The sequence below is a fragment of the Lepidochelys kempii genome, chromosome 18, assembly GCF_965140265.1.
Source record: "Lepidochelys kempii isolate rLepKem1 chromosome 18, rLepKem1.hap2, whole genome shotgun sequence".
In the NCBI taxonomy this organism is placed as follows: Eukaryota; Metazoa; Chordata; order Testudines; family Cheloniidae; genus Lepidochelys; species Lepidochelys kempii.
The window spans coordinates 14,678,011-14,699,982 of NC_133273.1; the positions used below are offsets into that span (position 1 = coordinate 14,678,011).

The window sequence follows — 21,972 nt, forward strand, 5'->3', positions numbered from 1 at the left end:
ACCTATCCTACATCTCAAGTACTATATTGGGCTCTCTTCAGGGACCTCTGCTCTATGGGGCAGAAGTGCTTTAACAAACTCCAGTCCTGTAGACCAGGGTTGATAACATTGGTAATAAAAACTTGAAATGGAGGATAATTACTATAAAAGTCATTCATCCAGTATTATCCACAGGGGGACCCAAAGACAAGCTAGGGAACTTGCAAGGACGGCTTAAATCACACTCCAGCATTCGCTGACTGGCTAAGCATAAAAGTCATCAACTACTAATTGCAGAACAAATGTTAGTGATGTTCCCCTTTCTTTGGCTCAATGCTTCTCTTTAAAAGATGTGCCTCATTCTTCCCAGGAATCTCATTTTGATTTGTTTAAAGCACTCCCCGAATAGGTCCGGAAGTTTCACAACAATTTATGCAAGGTCCGAGAACAAAGTCAAACTACTACACTCCAGACAGGCTATGAGGAACCCCACAGATTCATAGACATGCCCCACCCACTCCATCCTTCAACCCACTGTGCTCTCTGGTCATGAGCTGTGCAGTGCACGATACATATTAAACCTGGGCCGTCTGAACAACCAGGAGGAGAAGTTCTCAGGAAGAGAGGCTCTCACCCAAGAGGCCCTCCCACCAGCTCTCCTTGCGCTGTCTAAAGCCAGAGGACTGCCCAAATGGCAGTGTTATCAGACAGACAGGTCCTTTCAGGTAGTCACATTCCAAACCACAGGGGGCTTTAAAAAGGTCAAATCCTACGACAAACTCCCCCCAAAAGCTAAGTGGGAGGCAGTGCAAGTCTGCAGAGCATCAGCGTGCGTGGGCTCTGCACAAAGCAAGGACTTGGTGCTGGGAGCTTTACAAAGGGGTACAGACACACTGCTCATGCCACTGCCCCAACCCCACCCCAAACCGCGGTTATCGAGTTTGCGGTAAGTCTTGCCCGGAGCTCTCAAGGGTTAAAGCCAATATTAAGAGACGTATTGAGGAAAAAAAGCAGAACCTCTCCACTTGGTTTGTCTCCACTTGCTCTGGGACAAACAATGTCACCAAACACGGAAGCAGCAGGAGGGGATGTTCGGACAGGAAAGCACCTCCAGTTTGGACCCCTACAATGCACTCATTGCATGGAGCCTAAGAGCAGGGTCGTACTGGTGTCAGCACAGACAAGAGATTGGAACTGAAAAGGAACCAAGCCCTGTACAAAGGGAAAAGCCAAAGGCACCTCTAGCCGGCTCTGAAAGGTTCTGGACAATTGAAGTTCAAAGCCACGCACAGCTGCTCTGGCCATGCTGAGCTGCAAAGCAATGCATGACGCCTCCCAGGTCACCAGGCACAGAGGCCCCAACATGCTTTTCTCCATTTCCTGGCTTCCCATGTAAGTTTTGCTCTATGGTTGTTGGTTTGAGGGAGAGTTTACTCTGGGTCACTCTCTTCCCACAGTATTTACACAGAGTTTCTACGGGGGAAGAGGTCAGGCATCTATAAAGCACCCAGGGCATGAGGAGAAAGTCCTGGCCCCACCCCAAAGAGCTTAGGATCTGGAGACCCCATACAGAGGGGCAGCGGGAGAGGAGATGCTGTGCACAGCCACTTAAAAGCATTCTTTTAAAATCTTGTTTAACTGCCTGGTATGACCCTTGTCATCATTCTTTAACCCTGGCTTATGGTTTTTTTTTTTTTTAAAAAAAAGGAATCTGATTTTGTAAGTCCTTTTGGTTTGTTTTAGGGATTAAGTCAACACTGTCCCTCTTCTTACTTGTTAGAGACCTGGAACTCATCACGACCAGGGCACTGAACTGGTGTGTGGAGTCCTGGTTCTAGTCCCAGCTCTGCCCCCAATCTGTCCTTTGGCCAATTGACTCCCCTCTCTCTCTACCCGCAATTCCCCTATCGCTCCTTTGTTTTGGCCAAGGCCTCACTGTCTGCACAGCGCCTAGCACAATGGAACCTGGTCTCAACTAGGGCTTCTAGAAGTAGATCTACACACCTGCTGACACAGGCCAGCAGCGGGTGTGTGTTTACCACGTAGACATGCCAAAGGGCTACTTCAATCCAAAGCGACAATAATCCTTCCTTTTCTCAGCAGTCAGCACCATCCAGGAGCACAAAACCTCTGTTACGTTGGACTGAAAGTGCGGCCAACTGTAGTAACACTAACCTGAAGGGAAAGCACACCACTCAAGTTCCCCTGTGAAACTAGTGCAACTGAAATCTGCACAACAGTTCAGCTTTGATCTCAGCAGAAAGTTATCAGCACTGTTTTTATTCTCAGTCTACTAACAAAGGGAATCAGAGAGCAACCTCAGGGGCGAGAGTCCTGCTACTCCCCCAATGCACAGACACCCCCTGCACTCAGAAATTCTCCCGAGGCCCAACTACTGCCGCCAACAATCAATCAACTCTTTGAAACAGCAAGCTCACCTACCTGCCAGAAAGAGCCTTTGCCTGCTGCCCTGGAAGCCAGTCGGTGTGCAGCAAGTGCTAGCCAGCCCCAGAACTTGGCTTGGCAGCTGCTAAGTAGCACACAGGGACTGCTGCATTAGTAACACGGTTTACGCTAGTTTTGAAGTGTTGCAAGTCAGCCCAGCAGATATGGGTAGGCACAATCATCACTGCCCAGCACCAGTTTTTGGCACTGGTTGCCGCCCCTCTTCAGTCTTGACTCACAGACCACAAAAAGAGGTTGCCCGAGGGGGCAACTTCCCCCAACCCCACCCACCGGCAGAGGCAGCTTGACGAGGAAGGTTCAGTTGCTGGAAAGGCTGTTACAGTCCCTCTGCAGAAAGTGAAACTGCCTGAGCACGTGAGAGCAGGAAGAAAGCAATAGAGAGATGGCACATGTCCTAGCAGACAGACTGAGCAAGAAAATCCTCTTCCAGAACAGAGGCCCTGACAAGCAGCTGTATTCTACAGATCTGCAGGGGATGGGGAGAACAAGCCTCTTTAAAGCCTAACAGAGCAGTACTCCACCAAAAGCAATGCTGGCAACCCACGTTCCTAAGCCAAGCACCAGATTCTTCTGCAAAGTTATGGACCCTATGGACCTACAGACTTCTGCAGCTACATCCCAGTTCTTCTAGATGCTGAGTGAGAGATGTACCTACCCTCATTCCTCTAAGAGGAGTCTCCACTACAGGTACGAGGAGGGGTATCTTTTCAGAAAGACCCATTTTATGGCACTGCTAGGAACTGGAGCAGTTTAAAAGCCAGCTGTTTTACAAGATGGAATTTTCGGAAAACCCCTGCTCAGGAGATGGCCTAGGAACAGTTCTCCCAGCAGAAGCTTTGCAAAAGCAGTGCATTTTGGGTAAGATGTGAAATGCACTGCAGGCATCTCATGTGCTGTAGTTCATTCTCCAACTGTTCTCAAACACAATCACAGCAGTGCTGTGAACTTGAACGAGCCAGTGCCCTGAATTAGCTAAGCCCACCCTCGCGCCCAATGTCTCCATAAAATCACAACTGAGGAACCACCTGTAGGAATCCAATCTCCAGGTTAAGTTTCCACTCTCACCCTACCCAACACAGCTGTCATAAATATAAAGGGAAGGGTAAACACCTTTCAAATCCCTCCTGGCAAGAGGAAAAACCCTTTCTCCTGTAAAAGGGTTAAGAAGCTAGGATAACCTCGCTAGCACCTGACCAAAATGACCAATGAGGAGACAAGACACTTTCAAAAGCTGGAGGCGGGGAGAAACAAAGGCTCTCTCTGTGTGTAATGCTTTTGCCAGGGACAGAGCAGGAATGGAGTCATAGAACTTAGAAAGTAATCTAGCTAGATATGCGTTAGATTCTGTTTTCTTTAAATGGCTGAGAAAATAAGCTGTGCTGAATGGAACGGATATTCCTGTTTGTGTGTCTTTTTGTAACTTAAGGTTTTGCCTAGAGTGATTTTCTATGTTTTGAATCTAATTACCCTGTAAGGCATTTACCATCCTGATTTTACAGAGGTGATTCTTTTACTTTTTCTTCTATTAAAATTCTTCTTTTAAGAACCTGATTGCTTTTTCATTGTTCTTAAGATCCAAGGGTTTGGGTCTGTGTTCACCTATACAAATTGGTGAGGATTTTTATCAAACCTTCCCCAGGAAAGGGGGTGTAGGGTTTGGGAGGATTTTAGGCGGAAAAGATGTTTCCAAGTGGGCTCTTTCCCGGTTATAAATCTGTTAGACGTTTGGTGGTGGCAGCAATAAAGTCCAAGGGCAACAGTTTGTACCTTGGGGAAGTTTTAACTTAAGCTGGTAAAAATAAGCTTAGGGGGTTTTCATGCAGGTCCCCACATCTGTACCCTAGAGTTCAGAGTGGGGAAGGAACCTTGACAACAGCCATGAAGCTCTGCAGCTAGCAACAGGAAAGTCTTGAAGCACTCCTACAACCAAGGAGGAGATGAATAATTCATAGGTTCCAAGCCAGAAGAGACCACTGTGATCTAGTCTGACCTCCTGTACAACACAGGCCAGAGAACTTCCCCAAAATAATTCCTAGGACATGGCTTCTAGGAAAAAAAAATCCAATTTTAAACTTCTAGTCAACAGATTCTGAAACGCTGTGGTCATCAGGGGAGTTCTGCACAGCAGCCAATAGCTGAGACAAAGACATTTGCTTTGTTGAAGGTTTGTACTCAGGAAGACATGTCTGAAAGAAGGTGGTTTCCTGCTCCTGCCAGAGATACTCCCCTGGATTACACAGGCCAGCTGCAAGTGTCAGTTAAGTCAAACTCCTAGATGCAATGTTCGTATTGGCATTTGCCAATGGTCTCAGAAAGGCCAGGTCATATCTTAAGATTTTAGGGGAGTCCCGCATCAAAGTTCAGTGGATGTGCCCAAAAGGTCACTAGATTGTCAGCAGCTCTCAAGAAAACTCAGATTCCTCACCACTGCCAGCTGCAATTCAAGCAGCATGTACAGACAGCATTTTCTCAAGGCTCTTAAAAATAGCCTGCTTCAGTGAAGGCAGATTCCAGCCATTCCCTCCCCACAGCAACAAAAGCTACACGAGAGGGACAGCTAAGTTTCAAACTGCAATTTTTTTTTTTTACTGTGGCATTGCCAGACCAGGGCTCCATCTCATCTAGCATCTATCTCCAATGCTGGTCAACAATAAGCTTTTCAGAGGAAGGTGCTCTACTCCTTACAATGCCCTATTTATGAGGAAGTTTTTTCCTAACTATCCCTAGGAATAGAAACCCCAATGGAACTCCTACCCCGTACCCCTCGAACCCCAAGGCCCAGGGATAAGCAGCTCTGCAGAATGACTTCTGTGGAGCAAATTTAGCCACTCTGTATTCTAGAAGGCACCTTTAATAGAGAGATAAGAGGGGAAATAAGGACATGGGGATATTTCAGCGAGTTTGCCATAGCTAGGTCACTGAGTAGGTTTGCACTGTAAGTAGCGGCAGGATCCAAGTCGGCGGAGAAGTGAACTATTAGAGACCATCTCCCCAGGATACAGCCCTGGATGTTTAAGATCACATTAAACCGATAGGTTTCAGAGTAGCAGACGTGTTAGTCCTTTTCTTTTTGCGAATACAGAGTACTTGTGGCACCTTAGAGACTAACCAATTTATTTGAGCATAAGCTTTCGTGAGCTACAGCTCACTCCAATGAAGTGAGCTGTAGCTCACGAGAGCTTATGCTCAAATAAATTGGTTAGTCTCTAAGGTGCCACAAGTACTCCTTTTCTTTTTATTAAACTGATTAAACTGACTGTGTTACGTCTCTGCCAGACTGTGGAGAAATGTAGCAAAAGCCCCTTCCCATGTCCCCAATTTGCAGCTGCAACCCTGACCTTCCCCACAACTCTCCCCTTTGCTTCTCTCCAACATCCTGCTGATCAAAAGCATTTGATGTGAGAGAGTGCATGAGAGCGCGAGACAAGAATTGCCAGGTAGTCTTACAAATCAGAGAGCTGGTCTAATCAGCTGTTTCCCGGTATACCTTGTGGTGTCTAAACCACCCTCGGTGCCACAAGCCAGACTGTCACATGTCCTGATGCTGCCTGCCAGCGAGAGAGTTAATCCAGCCATCTGTCCGCAGCTCTGTTCTGAAGCTGGCAACGTCTACGGATGGATTGCAGACATACCTTGTTTTTATGCAAGGGTTGCAGACAGGCTATACTGGGGGACATCACTGACAAGGAGGATGATCATATTCAGTGAGTTAAGAGTAAGAGCCATAGCTCTGTACTCCAGACAGACTCTTTTGGAGGAAAGAGCACAGAAGTTGTAGTCTGGCGGATCCGGCAGCATTGAGATGGCACCTGTACATTGTGTTACGCACGGATTTTCCTGTCCAGTATTTCCCCCCTTGTTCCAAGGCCAGTTGGAGGCGGCAAAAAGACGGGTGTCTGGAGCATCCCAGCTGTTACACCTCGGAGAGGGAAGTTAGGAGGTGCAGAGAGAGAACAAGGTGTCCTTGCAGTAATTAGGCAATTACACAGAGCTATTCCTCTACAAAGCGCTTTGCAAATATTAGTCATCAGCCCTCCCATGCTGCAGTGTAAGCATTTCACCGATGAGGAAACAGTCACAGATTTAAGTGACTTGGCCAGGGCCACAGTGTCAATCACAACATTTGGTGGCATGACAACTGATCCATGTTCTTGGGTGCAAAAGGGACACAACTGACTGTTTCAGAAAGTAGATTGGCTAGATCAGGCGTCTGCCCCAGACAGGAGAACAAGCCTTCCGAGCACCTGAGCTAGCATCGTTTGCCATAGTTTGTCAAAAGGCAGGACTAGAAGTCAGGAGCTCCTGGTTCTGCACCTCGTAGACAGGTGGTTTTCTAAGCCAAGCCCTTTGTGGACATTTAAACACCACAGAGCCGATGCAGCTGCTTGTCTCCTCAGTAGGAGCACTGAGGGTGCAGAGTCCACTAGGACTGAGGTTCATTGGCAGAGCCATGTGGAGAGAGGCTCACAGGTTGGATCTGCAGCCCCTCATGCCAAAGTCAACAACTCAGGGGGACGGAAGTCAATGGAGTAAAACCAGGGCCCCAGAGTGCAGTACTTTCTTCTAAAGAGCCCAGGCATTTCAGAACCTCTCAGTTATGGTTTCTTATACCCACACAATATTTCCAGGGCCCATACTGGGTCAGGATTCAAGAACCACTTGCCAGTCAGTATGGAGTGGGTGCAGAGCCAGTGAGGGAGAGGAGGACTTCCCCTCTCCTTAGGAATCTCCCCCTCTTTCCCCACATACCTGCCCTATTCTGGAAGTTAGCTTTTCTAGCACTGCCAAGACTTGAAAAGCTCACGCACGCCTCCCCCACACCGCTCAGTAAGGGCTGTGCCAGGCTTGGCTTGCGTCATAGTTAGCAAAGATCCCAAAGCCACAGCTTAGCAGCGCTGGAAAGACTGGTTTGGGCAGTTGGGAGACTGTAGTGAGAGGCACCAGCCATGCTGTCATCCAGGTTATTAACAGAGCCTTGCCTTTTATCACCTTTGTCTTGGGAGCCTCTCCCTGCTTTTACAAGCTAACCTTCACACTTCCCGGTTCTGTCACATGCTCGGCACACAGGACAAGCCTGGCTTTAAAGAGGCTTTTTTAAAAGCAGGGCGCTCGGGCAGGCTTCTGTCTCTATGGATGCTGCATCATGGTTCCTATGTCCTTAGACTGGAAGCTCTGAGGCAGAGGCTCTGTTTTGTATTTGCATGGCACCTTGCCCGATAGGATTCTGGTCCAGGCCTGGAGCTCCAACATGCTCCTACACCCCCACAATAATAATATCCTATGCATAGTTACCCAACTTCACAGCAGACAGTCATAGTCTAGGCCTGGCCAAACTAAGAACTCACGGAGACCACTAGGTTGATACAAAATTGCATCATGTTTTTTTTTTTAATACAGCTGACAGGTCTGAGACACACCCAGCTGGTGAGCTAAGCGGGTGAAAGACTGATCTTTCGGGGCCACGCCAAGTTTCCACTTCTGGGGTGGTGCACTCAAGCCATCAAGGTAGAGTTGACACATTACTGGATTTATTGAAATTGCTAGTCTAGCTCAGAGCAGCTGTTCTGACTTGGAAAGATTCCTGTGCCTGTGAATAAAGGAGCACTTCGCAGCAGGTGGGTAGCTTCCCTACCACTGACCCTCACCTCTGACAGCTTGTCACTGGTTTCTTGTCACTCCCCTCCAGGAACACAGCCAGCTGGAAAGTGCAGCATCGGAGATAGCTTTCGGAGCTGCTCTATTGCAAGACCCATAGGTTAAATGGGCAGGAGACAAACAGCAGGAGAGTGGGGGTGGAATAAAGAATCAGGCAGCCCTGTAAAATAGAGAAGGGCAGCGATGCTCCCCCTAAAATTAACACCAGTAACTTTTTGCCACAGTTATTGGGCAGCAAGCTGACAGAGGCTCTCAGGTTAGCCCCAGTTCCAATGTGTTTAACTTTTCTGTGCCTGGTCTTGGGAGCTTCCAAACAGCTGGTGCCTTCTACACCCCCCTCAACGCAGATTCCCCCCTCAGTAAGAAGTGTCTCGCTGATTAACCACTCCCCATATCAGGTTTCTCTGAACCCAGGAGCTGTCATATCAGGACAAGCTGCATTTTAAAAAAGGTATTTCCCTCTGCTATTAAGCCACCATAAATTTAAAATAGCAGATGTTTACCTTTGGAGCTATTTGCATTAAAGAAACACACCTAATCCTTAGACAAACCAAGCTCCCCTTACACTGCCAGGGCTCCAGAGTCTAATTTAGTCCCGCTTTACTTATTCATAGCCCATGCAGCAGTCCATACAGCCTGTGTGTTTATCTGCCTAAATGACCTTCTTTAGTTCTGTGTCATTAGTTGGACAATCACACCAGTTTGACACAGTGGGGAAGACAAAGAACCAAGTTTCTATCACTATCCAGAGTTTCTGTTCCCATATCAGAAGCTCTTTTCTGCTGAGACAGTACTATGGGCCAACAAAACAAGCCATCAGGACCCAGGTTTTCGTAACAGCACTCTCCTTTCCTCTTGAAGCCTGTTAACACTGAGTCACTGTGGTTTAATGGTGACGGCAGCTGCACTGGTGGAAGGAATCCATGTTAAAGTTGAACAACAACATCAACCCCATCCTTCAAGTGACAGTGGGGCAGACAGACGACTGCTTGAAAGCCCAGGAGACTGAGACAGGAGCAACAGTTTCATGGGGGGGGGGGGGGGGGGAGAAGAGATTGTTCTTAGGTAGAAGGAAGGGGCTGGGTTGATAGCAGGGACAATCACAACAGAGGCAGTGGTGAAACTTAAGGCTCCCACACACCTGTGTGCAAGCTTGCCCTGCCGTGGCAGCACTAGCTAGTAACAGTGGAGTCGAGTCTCCATTCTGTTCAGTCCTTGGCTATCTGCCACGCCTGCCAACCAGTGTGGACGCCTAGGGTATGTCTACACTGAAACAAAACACTCATGACACCGAGCCTCAGAGCCCAGCTCTACTGACTAAGGGCTAGTCTACACTGGCAACGTGTGTTTATCTGCCTCAATGACCTTCTGTAGTTCCGTGTCATTACTGGACAATCACGCCAGTTTGAGACAGTGGGGAAGAGAAGGAAAGAAACTTGTTTCTATCACTATCCAGAGTTTCTGTTCCCATATCAGAAGCTCTTTCCTGCTAAGACAGCATGATGGGCCAACAAAACAAGCCATTGGGACCCAGGTTTTCATAACAGCACTCTCCTTTCCTCTTGAAGCCCGTTAACACAGACGCTGGCTGCATGGCTTGGGTAGCTGGGGCAGAGCGCTGGGAGAGCGCTCTCCCACCACTTTAAAAAACCCACCTCTACGAGGGGCATAGCTAACAGTGCTCGGAGCACAGCTCCCCACACGGGAGCGCTGTCTAGGCCGGCACTTTACAGCGCTGAAACTTGCTGCACTCAGGGGGGTGGTTTTTTCCCCCCACTCCCCTGAGCAAGAAAGTTGCAGCGCTGTAAAGTGCCAGCATAGACAAGCCCTTTGGCTTGCCGGGCTAAAATTTGCAGTATAGATGTTCGGGCCTGGGCTGGAGTTTGAGCTCTGAGACCCACCCCCCCCACCCAGCAGAGTTTCAGAGCCTGGGCCACAGCTGGAGCCCAAACATTGACATTGCGATATTTTTAGCCCTGCAGGACACGTCTGCTGACCCTAGCCAGCCGCAGCCATCCTGTGGGTCTTATTGCATGTGGACGTACCCTTCGTGACTAGAACTAGGCAGAAGTCACTCACTTGTTTTCAGACAGACCTCTGAACAGCAGCTGGATGGCTACTGCTAGACACTACAAACCTCGGCTGGATCTGAACTTGTAACCAAGACACTCAAGACTTTTCCAGTTACCAGGATCTTGTAGGATGACTGAACAGCTAGAGAGCAGAGGTGGGTCTCCCCTTGTGCCTCAGCACTGGAGGAAATTAATTTCCTCCTTCCCTTACAAAAGGCCAAGCAAAGGTGCATTCCACACTAGGACCCCAGCTACATGGTTCCCATGCTGTTCTGGTGAGTCATTCACATGACCAAGGCTAGAACCCAGGTCCCTCCTCTATTGCCTGCTGTAGCCACTAGATGACGGTCTCCAGTTCCAGGAGTCAGCACAGATCTGAAAGACAGGCCTGCAGAACAAAGCCGAGAGCCCTTTCACTGTTAATGCCTTGTTTGGCCTTTGTTACCACTTGTTTCGAGAACACAGCAAGTTTGTTAAGAATTGAACAAGGCAGCCTAGCACAGGACAGGCCTCCGATCCCCACGACAATCCGTACTAGTCAGCCACTGGAATGCTAAGGGGGAAAATCAAAGGCTGGAAAGGAGCATGTTTGCTCATATATACTGAGGCAACAGGGCCATACAGACACTTGGAAAAGAACGTTTTTGTGCTGAGCCAGAAGCTGCCAAGCCTCCTATGTGTATGGGTGAGGCTTGGGGAGTGGAGAGAAATTCCCTATGACCCAACTACCTTTACATCCTTTGGGAGCATCCAGTTAGCTGGGGATCAGCCTTTCCCTTTAAGATTCCGGTTGCTTTTGGCAGAAGTCCCTTGCACGCAAAGCAAGGGGACAAAATTTAGTTTCCAGGTTAAAACGTTTCACACAGCTGATGCTGCCAAGTTGTGTCAATCTTGCAGAGGATCCTAGAAAAGTCATGACTCCCTATCCACAGAAGCGTAGCTGAACACATCTAGAATACCAGGTCACCCTAAACTACTAGCCTGGAGGCTCCATCCAGCATGACAGAAAAGCCACCACTAGCTAGGACCTGGAGAAGGGCAAATGCATAGTAACACCCCCCTCCACCCCACTAGGTTTGAGCCATGGTCAATGGAATACAACTGTAGACACTGTACCTATGTCAAACCTAACAGTCCTCCAGCCGCTGTTGCACAAGGCCAGACACTAGCCACTCTGCTCACAATTGTCAACTCCACTGCCCAGGTGTCACTGAAATCGGAAGTGCCCCATCCCCTTTACAGCCCCACGAATTTTTGAAATGCCTTTTCCTGATTGTCCAGTTTGGTGAGCTCACCTAACTGCTCTCCATTCTTGTGTGTATCTGCTCAGCTGACCCTGATGGCGACCAGCGCCAGATGTGCTCTAGCTTGGGAAAGACAGGAGATATTGGATCCGCTGGGCCTGTGTGTAGAAGAGGCTGTCCAAGCACTGCTGTGGACCAGCTCTAGAAACGTGGACTTCTACGAGCAGATTGCACAGGGGATGCAGGCGAAGGGACCAGCAGCAGTGTCTTGAGAAAGCAAAGGCACTGCGGCAGGCAAACAGACAGACCAGAAGGCCAGGGAGACCTACAGCTTATCTAGTGCCAAGCTGCAAGCGGAGACCCCAATCAAACATCCCCCCCCCACCCCCCCACACCCCCCCCACACTGGGCACCTCTGGGAAGCCAGAGTCACAGGCCCCTGGTGTGAATAGCGAGGACGGGGGACAGGCGACTGGAGGGTCCAGTTATGCTGCAGGCCAAGACCTGTTTGAGACTCCACCGCAGCCCAGTCAGTTGAGCACGGGTGAGACCGATGCAAGGGAAGGAACTTGGGGTGAATGTGTGTAAATGTATTTCCCATTACAGTGATGGCACCTTCAAGTTAGCAAGACACCTAGCTACTTCTCACGAATGTCCTCCTACTAGGAAGAGGTATTGGGACAACAAAAGTAGAATTACCTGCTTTTCATACAGGCAGGCGTGGGGTCGGGGGGGAGGGAAATAGCAGAGCAGTTCATGTACTGTACAGGGACATCCCTGGAATCCTTGAGATCTCTCTCAGTGAAACGTCCACGGAGATACTCTGCAATCCTTTCCCCAAGGTTTCTAGGGCTGGCAGCCTCATTTCTTCCTTTGCAGTGGAACACGTTCCCACGCCAGCTGGGGCTTACTGCAACGGTGCCTGCTGAAGTTAACGGGTTAGCAGCACACAGGTACGGCCAGCTTTGGGATGCCAGCAGCAGCTCTGCTTGTGTTACCCTCAGGAGTGAGAGATCAACTAAAAACACAACCGAAGGTGGGGGAACGATGCCAGCATTCTGTGCCTTTGCTCTGTAATTATGGTTTCCTGCAACTGAGCAATTCCCTCCCAGTGTCCCTCACCCCTGACTAGCCACACTCACCGTGGCTGGAGCAGAGCGCGGACCATGCACAAGCAGTCTGACGCAGAAGAGTCCATAAAAACGCCTAGTTTAAAACTGTAGGGGAGCAAGGGAAGGGAGCTCTGCATCTTAGCTTTCACTTTCTGTTGTGCTTTTATCTGTAGCTGCTGATGTGGCCTTGAGGGGTTTTTTCCAAATCTGCAGAATGCCTGAGCCAGATGAGGAGGAGGAGGAGAAGGAAGAGGAAGATGACATATTCAGTGAGGTCCTGCAAGCCAGGGCTGCATCAGACCAGGAACAGAGAGCCTGGAGGATGAATATTGCAGACTGTATGGAGAAGGAAAGAGTGGACAGGAGAAAGGCACCAGGACATAAATGGGGCTTCTTTGGCAGCAAACACAAATGCTGCAGAGACTCTTGGGGAGCTACAGGTTCAGTCCCAGGCTCACCTCCCTTTGCAGTCCGTGGAGAACTCCAGTACAGCACCTTCCTACCCTTCCCCTGCCCTTATCACTGCATATTGGGGGACATTAAGGACAACCACAGCTTCACATACCCTCACCTGTGAGCAGGGGTGAAAGTAACTTAAAAGAACGTACTGGTACGCAAGGCCGGAGTCCTGAGCAGGGAGGCGGGGCCTCAACCAGAAGGAGCAGGGTCTTTCAGATCCCCAGGGCCCGGGACTCCAGCTGCAATAGCAGCTGTTGGGAACCCTGGGCCCTTCAAATCCCTGCCAGAGCCCCATGGTAGCAGTAGCGGCCAGGAGTCCCAGGGCTCAGATTGTGATTTAAAGGGTCTGGGGCTCCAGCCACTGCTGCTACCCTGGAGCTCCAGGAGCAGGGCTCTGGTAGGGTTTAAAAGGTCTGGGGCTCTAGCCGCTGCCAGGAGCCCTAGGCCCTTTAAATTGCCAGCCTAGGGAAGCTGCCCCCTGCCGGTATAGTCAGCTGTGTACTGGGTACTGTACCGGCTTACTTTCACTTTTGCCTGTGAGCGCCCCAGTAGATGTATGTGTAGCTAAAATAAAAGTGAATGTTCCATCCTTCTTTAAGCTCTGTTCCATGAACTTGTTAAGATTTTAATGCATTTGCTTTTAACTTGCACAGAATTTAAGTGGTTTTGTTACTCAGTAAAACTATTAGTATTTTGAAAATAAATTCATCTTTATTAGTTCCCAGCCTATGCTGCAGAACAGCTGGTGGGACTTGTGATCGTACACTTTGACACAACTCATAGGATCGAGTATTGGGGGTAGCCCTGTTAGTCCCTATCCACAAAAACAAGGAGTCCTGTTGGAACCTTAAAGGCCAACAGATTTATCTGGGCATCAACTTGTGTGTAAGAAACCCACCTCAGATGCATGGAGTGAAAATTACAGATGTAAGGTAACTCCCTTCTCTTCATGTATAATAATGCCTGCAAGTGAAGAACCAGTGTTGACAGGGCCAATTCAGTCAGGGTGGATGTGGTCCACTCCCAATAATTGATGGGGGAAGTGTCAATTCCAAGAGAGGGAAAATTGCTTTTGTAGCAAGCCAGCCGCTCCCAGTCCCTATTCAAGCCCAAATTAATGGTGTTAAATTTGCATATTGCTCTGCAGTTTCTCTTTGAAGTCCATCTGTTTGCACTTGGAGAGGAAGAGGATGTCTGTATCTGTGCAAGGTTTTTTTTTTTTTTTTATGAGGTTGATGGATTTCCACTCACAGGATCAGTGACAGTGTAATCCTACATGGGCACCAACCAGCACAAAATTCCTAAAAGCCCCCAAACCGAAGGCCAGGTACAGCAGCAGCACCACAATGCATTACTATGGCTCGCTGCTCTCGTGCTTTTCCAAAGCCCCCCTGAGCTGTATAGGTCCATGCTGAGCTCAACAACCCTTGTACCTGGCTATTCAAACTCAGCTGATAGCCGCTCCACCTTTGCCCCCCATCCCCTTTGTTTCACAGATGTTATGCAGGACACAGCAGGCAGCTAGAACCACTGGGATATTTTTCTCATTGAGATCCAATCTTGTGCCCCTTCAAACTCCCAAAAGGGCATTGTCATTCTGCACCTGCTGAGCAAGTAGACGGCTGTTTCCTTGGTGCTGTTGAGGTGGCCAATGTATGCTTTCCTGAGCCATGGAGTAAAGGGTAGGCTGGGTCTGCCAGGATCCTGCTGGCTTTTCAGCATTGCCAATAGTCATCTACTGGTTGGGAAAAAAAGTCCATGCTTGTAGCTTTTGAGCAGTCCTGGACTCTTAAAGATGCGAGTGTCATGCACTTTCCCTCAACAGCTAGTGTTAATGTAGTGATGCATCCTCAGTGATCCACCAGCACTTGCATAACCATAGAAAAATAACCCTCCCTGTTCATGTACTCTATGGCAAGGTGCAAAATAGGGATGTGCTTGCAATCTATCGCTCCACAGCAGTTTGGGAACCCCACTGCTGCACATCCATCCATTATATCCTGCACATTGCTGAGAGTCACAGTCCTGCGTAGCAGGAGATGAGTAACGGCCCTGCATGCTTGCAAGACAATGGCTCCCTCTCAGTGGATTTTCCAACTCCAAAATTATTTCCCTTTGACTGGTAGCAATCTGGCATTGCAAGTTTCCACAGCATGACCACCACTCGCTTCTCCAGTCAGTGCAGCTCTCATTCTAGTGTCCTTGCGTTGTGAGAGCTGGGGCAGGCTCGGCACACAGATCCAGGAACATGACATTGCGCATCTGAAAGCTCTGCAGCCACTGCTCGGCATCCCAAACCCGCATTATGATGCGATCCCAACAAGCAGTGCTCATTTCTTGGGCCCAGAAACAGCACGCCTCTTGCAGCTGCTCCGTGAATGCCACTGACAATCTTGAATGGATTCTCATTCCATCCCACAACAATCTGACCTCCAGGAAACAGTCAGTCATTTTCCACGTGGCTCTTCTTGCATCTTTGCAAAATACCAGAGGATTGTGTCTCCTCTGTTTGTAATGCTCTTGACAATAGGGCAGAGCTGTTCAGGCTGCAAGCTTCTGTCAGAGATAATGAACCAGTCCCATATAAGGTTCGTGGATTTGTCAAAACAGGCATGAAAATCACAGGTGGCAATCTGGGTGGAGAAAGCTGCATCATGGGAACTTGACCCCCTCAGTCCCAGTCATCCCTTCATGACGCATTTCTGACCCACCAGGTATTGCCAAAACTTCCCAAGTCGATGGGCTGGATGATGGCAAGTTGCATATTGGGATACCTACCCATGGCGCACTGCACTATGCATCGAAACAAGCACCCTGATGAGCAAGTGCATACCAATGCAAGGCTCCAAGCATGCACATGCACGAGCAGTCTACTAAACTGACAGCTTTATGCTGATGCGACTTGCATCGGCAAAAGTTTGTGGTGTAGACATGCCCTCAGTTGGACCTTTAAGGGATGTCCGAGACATGACTATGGGTCTGCATCCAAAACCAAACCTCTGCCTCCAAGGCTGGGACCTGCAGGAGAATGAAGTGACTGAACAGACTGCAGAATGTGTGTGTGACCAGGCAAAGGCAACAAGCCCTTCAAAACTTTTGGGGTGACAGATGTATCCAAGTTCAATCTTTGAAAACAGAAGAGTAGAGACAGTTTGCTCACCTACCCTTTTATTTTCAATTTTGAATTTTAACTGGTGCAGTGTCCCCCTAAAAATGCTGAAAAAAAGAGTCACGCTCATTCTCCATCACCTTGCTTTCCCCCCGGGCACTCAAGACAATCCCACCTTACTCTCCATTAGGCTGCTTTGTCCTCCCACCCCAGCTAGTATTTCATTCAGGGAAGCACTTGACTGACATTCCCGGCAGAGCGTTCCCACTTTCCACCTCCTTGGGTGTTCTGCTTTGGCTGCAGAGCAAGGAGCCTTCCACCAGCTTCTGCAAGCAGCAGCACGTCTGGAGCAGTGAACATGCACTTTTGCTTGTTAGTGCACAGCCGAAGGGGTCACCGTTGCAGCCCTTCGCCAACTCAAGAAGAGACAGAGAAATGGTTCGGTGCTGGGAGCAACCAAGCAGGATTCAAGTTAGAGGAGCAGTAAGTCTGTTCCAACAGCAGCTCCATATGCACAGGCAGACCGTCTCTTCTGGATGGAAAATCCCTTACAGTTTGAGTTGTTTTAACAAGACTAAGGCTGCCAAACTGCAACCTCCTCCTTCCTCTTTTCATTTAAGCTGTGTTAGCCAGGTCACAAGCACTATTAACCAAAGAGCAAAAATCCCCCACAATGAAGCACTATATTACTCAGCCTGTTCCCTTCTAAGGCTTTGTTGAGTCTGACACAGAGCTACAGTAAATGCTTCTACACCAGTAAAGTCTCTGTCCAAGGGGAAGTTACGGCAAGGATGCTTGGGCCAGGTCTGGCCACCTATGTCTCTCCGTGTGTGGAAAAAATCCATACCCCTGAGCAATGTAGTTAAGCCAACCTTATTCCTGAAAGGCTTCTTCCATCAACCTAGCTACTGCCTCTTGGGCAGATGGATTCCCTTTGCTGACGGGAGAACCCCTCCCGTCGCTCTAGTGAGCATCTCTACACAGACGTGCTACAGCAGCGCAGCGGCAACGCTTAAGCGTCAACTTAGCATTGGCAAAGCTGCTCAGGAAGGCAGCGTGGTCTGAAAACATTGGCCAGCTAATTCCACTTGATCTGTTACAGCACATGCCCCTCCACACCCCACCCACCCCCAACGAACATTCCCACCTGCTCTCCTGCAGAAAGAGGTCAGGGGAAATTTTGAGGAGCATAAAGGGGGCATTTCCATTTATTGGCAGTCTGTGCCAACAGGCCCAAAGAGCGCCTGGGCCACAAAGACTGAGTTCCCACCCACGCCTCTAGAAGGGGGTCTCTCCAGGTCAGAACAGAGGCATACTGGGACTGCATATGTTTGTGCAATCTTGAATCAATGATGCATTTTCTGAGGCGAGTAGAGGACATAACTCCGCAGGACTAGAAGGCACAAGCAGCACCTTCAGCTGGCTGTAGAGAGATGCGAGGTTGCCTAGCCGATAAAGCGCTAAAGTGGGATCAGGAGATTGGGTGCGAGTCTGCGAGTCCCAGCTCTGCCGCTGCGTTGCTGTGGGGGAGGGCAATTTCCTCCCTGTATTTCCCCCCCCCATCTACAAAATGGATATAGTGATGTGACCTCCTTTGTGATCTATGGATCAAAGCATTGTATAACAGTAGGCATTATTAAATGAGAGGAAGAACGTGTATCAAAGTTCCTCCCACCCCAACCCTGAGCAACGTCTCTTCTTAGGAGAAATGAGACTCCTCCTCACAAGAGCAAGAGATACAGATAGATACAGAAATGCCTGTAGTTGGAAGACTCATCAACTCCCTTCCACTAGCCTCTCGAGGCTGGCGACACAGCACACTCACTACAGTTGATTTGCTCTCTCCTTCGCATCCTACACTCCCAAAAGCCACACTTCAGATGTGACTTAGTTACAGTTTCTCTTTTCCTTCCTTTCCAATCTTAAATTCCTTTACGAGGCCAACACTGAGCTTTTCTGGCTTCACCAGTCTCCGGTGTTTACACCTTGCTACTTGCGTTCAGTAAATGGACACTCAGCTTTGTGGAGTGAGATCTGGGCCAAGTCTCTCCAGCCTTGCTGGCCAACTGCCACTGTAGGTTTACACTCAATACAGGGGCTGCTCTGAGTTTGATCAGATCTGAACACAAAAGATGCACTGATTTTAACACCACCTTTGCTTAAACTAGTGTTCATAGGTGGTTCTGCACTCTTGTTCTGAAAACTGGCTAAAGAGGATATAGCTAAAATTGGCTTGTTACAAGCCTTAGGCAAAGTCAATTGAGCTACATATATTGCAAATGAGTGCTCATGCAGATTTGCACCTGAATAACCAAATCTGTTTTAATCTACACCTTTTGTTATTAGAGTGCAGGTCTGAAAGTAGAACCATCACTTGGCTGAACCCAGCCATGGCAAGCCCATGTGTTTATTAAATGGTCAGGAAAGGGGGTTATAGATTGAAATAAAAGAGATCCTGTACACAAATAGCAGCAGGTTTCAGGAACTATAAAAGAAGTGCTCTAAATGAACAGTTAATGATTTCCCAATTATCCGCAGAATTTAAAAAAATTAGAATGCTTTATTAGCTCTGTGACAAGCAGCTGCATGAACCGAGAAAACAAGAATGTCATTTTAGGATGGAGCATCTCTAGGATACATTGAACACCTTTCGGGAGCTCTGCATAGCGGATACTTCTTCGTTGCCTTCTGAAGGAGATTGAGACGTAACAGCACAAGATTGAGAACATGTTTGACAGGAAGTGGATAAGGTGATACACAAAACAATCCCCTTCTTAAATTCAACTTGCAGTCCACCCAGAAGACCAGACAGGCAGCACCTGACCCCCATACATAACAGCATCCCATGTCATCTGCATGCACTGAAGGTTTCTCTACACTGCTCTACCAGCAGTTTAAAGATTGAGGTTACTTGTGCTCTGCTCTTACCCTGTGCATCCAACTTAACATGCTCGTCTCTCCACTCTGTTGGGGACAGCTGGTAGACTTCCGGTGGAAAGACACCAACTCTGCCAGTGAAACTGCTGGGGGGAGGGGGGGGGGAAGCAGGAGGAGGAGGAGGGAAAGAATGCGGTAAGCAGCAATTCCATTCCAAGTACAGCCAAAATCCCCTCCCTGCAGCAATGGGATAGCCCTTCCATACCGGGTTTCTTTCTCCCTGTGCCAGCACAGGTCACAGAGATTGAGAGCCTGAGCCTTTTCTGGAGTCTCCTTGCTGTTATCCCAATAAGCTACTACTAGCGTATCCAAACAGGATATGTAGTGTGGTACCCAAGCACCTTGAGGTTCCTATATCTCTTCTCCCCATCCTGTCCCCAATGAGGCAGGAAATATCTGCTGACACCTTATGGGATATAGAACCAATCGACCCAGGCCAGTTGCAGGCATTTAACTGCTGTACAGAAGTACCCTCTGAGATCTCCAGGATGGGCCTGGTTAAAGATCTCCATTTGGATAGAGTCGAAAAGAGACAGCTAGACTAGGAGCCCGACACTAGACACTAGCCCCCAGGAACACAGCATGCATATCAAGCCTAGAACTGCTTCCTCTCCTTACAAAGAAATGCTTCTCACTTATTAGCAATACTGACTTACTCAGAAAGACAAGACTGAGTTGTGTGATACACAAGCCTGCAGAGTGCGTCTCTGGACTAACAGGCTATTCAGGGAGAAGGTTACTGGAAGAGTCAGAAGAACCTTCTGTCCAATCGTATTAGTCTGTCCATCTGTGATCCCACCTCCTTTTATACCATATGTCAATGCAGCCGCACTGAGTTTTAAAAAAGAGGACCACATCAAGAACTTAATGGCTAAGCTTCTCACAACCAATGCAGCTGCCACTACAGCCCTAGACAGGAAGAGATGCCAAGCTGTACTGAGAGTTTGTAATAGGGCCAAGTGTCCTCGGAGGAGTGAAATTAGACCTTGCTCCCCTCTGTGACCCAAACAAACACCGGAACCCCATTTTGTTTAGAGAGCTGCTAGTCCACTAACCCATTAAGTTCTCAAGCCACTTCCACACAAAGATGCTTCTACATCTTTTCTTATTCTCTCTGCTGGAGTCTTCCCTGAAGTGGAAAAAAACTGTTGTTAGCAAAGGTCAGTGAAAGGCTCTATACTGTCCTCTCCCCGACACCCTCCCCTGAGCCACATAGTCTTTAGCAGGGATCAGTTAAAGCCCCCAGCATTCAGCCAAGCAGAAACAACCTCCTGATTCCAGGGCATGAGGACTCAGGTGTGGGAAAGAGATGAAGGGAGGCACTGTGCAAATGTCTAGGAGACTCAGAATCCTTCCAGGACTAGCCTGTTGTGAGAGAGAAGAGAAAGGACCCCACTGTCTGACGGTAAGGCAAATCAGCACTACCAACGGGAATTAGCAAGACTAGTACTGAAGACAATCGTTATGAATCAACAAGGCGTTTTATTTATTTGCAGCCAACGTCTGAAGTACCCCAAAGGCAGACAAAAACCGAGGAAAGTCCCTCGGACAAATGGTCTGGATAGTTGAAATGTCATGTTGCAACATCACCACCCCCAAACGATTAGTCTGCCCATTGTTTTGGGGCATGTGGGAGGAAGAACACACGAAAACTTCCTTCTGGGAAACAAGCAGCCAATATCCCAGAATGCAGCCTAGGCATGCAAGAGGTCAACATCTGTTGGCATACTGCTGATGATGCACTGTATAGCTGCCACTCCTCCTCCCTCCAACGCCCCAAATCTCCTGCTTCCAAAGCTTTTAGCTATCCTGCAGAGAGGGTATGTCTTCACTGCATAAAAGAGATGTTCTGAACCCCGGGGCAGGCAGCACTGAAGACAAGGGACCTTTGCTTTTTACTTGTTAGCAGCTACAGTTCAAGTCTATAGGGAGTCTGGTGTTGAACTCAAGCAGCCTCATCTTTGCTGCTATTTTAACCTGAATGTTCTTTACTTGGGTTTTTTGGGGGGTGGGGGTGAGGAGGAAGGGGACAACAGTGAAGTCATACCCCTAGTGGTCAAAGCAAACCACCTACAAATAAAGTCACAGGACAACTATCAACTGCTCCACAAGCTAAACACAGCAGCTTCCCCTTAAAAATACATGTTGCCACGCTCCATAGATGTATTTGAATGCATGACAGCACAAAGCCACCTTCCAGTGTGTGTATGATTTAGTTTTGAGCCAGTCCAGTTAGGGCATGTCTATGCTTCAATTAAAAGCCCCAGCTAACCCATGCCAGCTGATGTGGGCTTGAAGGGCTTGGGCTAAGGGGCTGTTTAACTGTAGTGTACATGTTTGGGGTCAGGCTGCAGCCCGAGCCCTGGGACCCTCCCACCTCACAGAATCCCTGAGTCCAAACATCTACACTGCAATTAAACAGCCCACGCCCAAGCCAGCCAGCATGGGCCAGCTGTGGGTTAACTGCAATGTAGACAACCTTAACAGTCCACTGAATCACAACAAACCAGTGAATTTCACTTCTACCTGATACATGAGCTACTTGCTTGGGCAAAATTGCACTAATAGGCCAGGTGCAAAGAGCCGAGAGCAGAGGTCTAAGGAGAAGGGTATGTATATGGGTATTCCTGAGTGGAGTTTCACCATATGCCAAGATCAGATACACCAACCCCTAGCTTTTAAGAATTCCCTCCAGGGTGTTTGTCAGGATCACTTATCCCTCTTTAAGAAGTTATTGACAGAAAGTGATGGCAGTGTGTGTGTGTGGGGGGGGTGCGCGTGCACGTGGGTGCCTTGTGTCTTGCTTCTCTGATTCACAAAGGCCCAAAAGGATGTTAGATGTTTGCTTACACTAACCATTCAGCTTCTTCCTGCCCTGAAGACTATGGACACTGACGAATGTGCAGTTACAACAAACCCCACGAGACGCAACAGAGTTG

At 48.6% G+C, this 21,972-nt stretch overlaps 1 protein-coding gene across 5 annotated transcripts in view; it reads right to left on the reverse strand.

Annotated features, from left to right (window-relative positions):
• The window catches only part of SPSB1 (splA/ryanodine receptor domain and SOCS box containing 1), a 68,176-nt gene that overhangs the window by 13,501 nt on the left and 32,703 nt on the right, over nt 1-21,972 (reverse strand). The window contains exon 1 of one of the 5 annotated variants that reach the window (XM_073316762.1): nt 12,559-12,649. The exons of 3 other annotated variants lie outside the window; for them this stretch is intronic. The gene's annotated coding sequence lies outside the window, so the exon portion shown is untranslated. Of the gene's footprint in view, nt 1-2,421; nt 2,650-12,558; nt 12,650-21,972 lie in introns of those variants that run through there. One more of the 5 variants, XM_073316761.1, reaches the window with a different exon arrangement.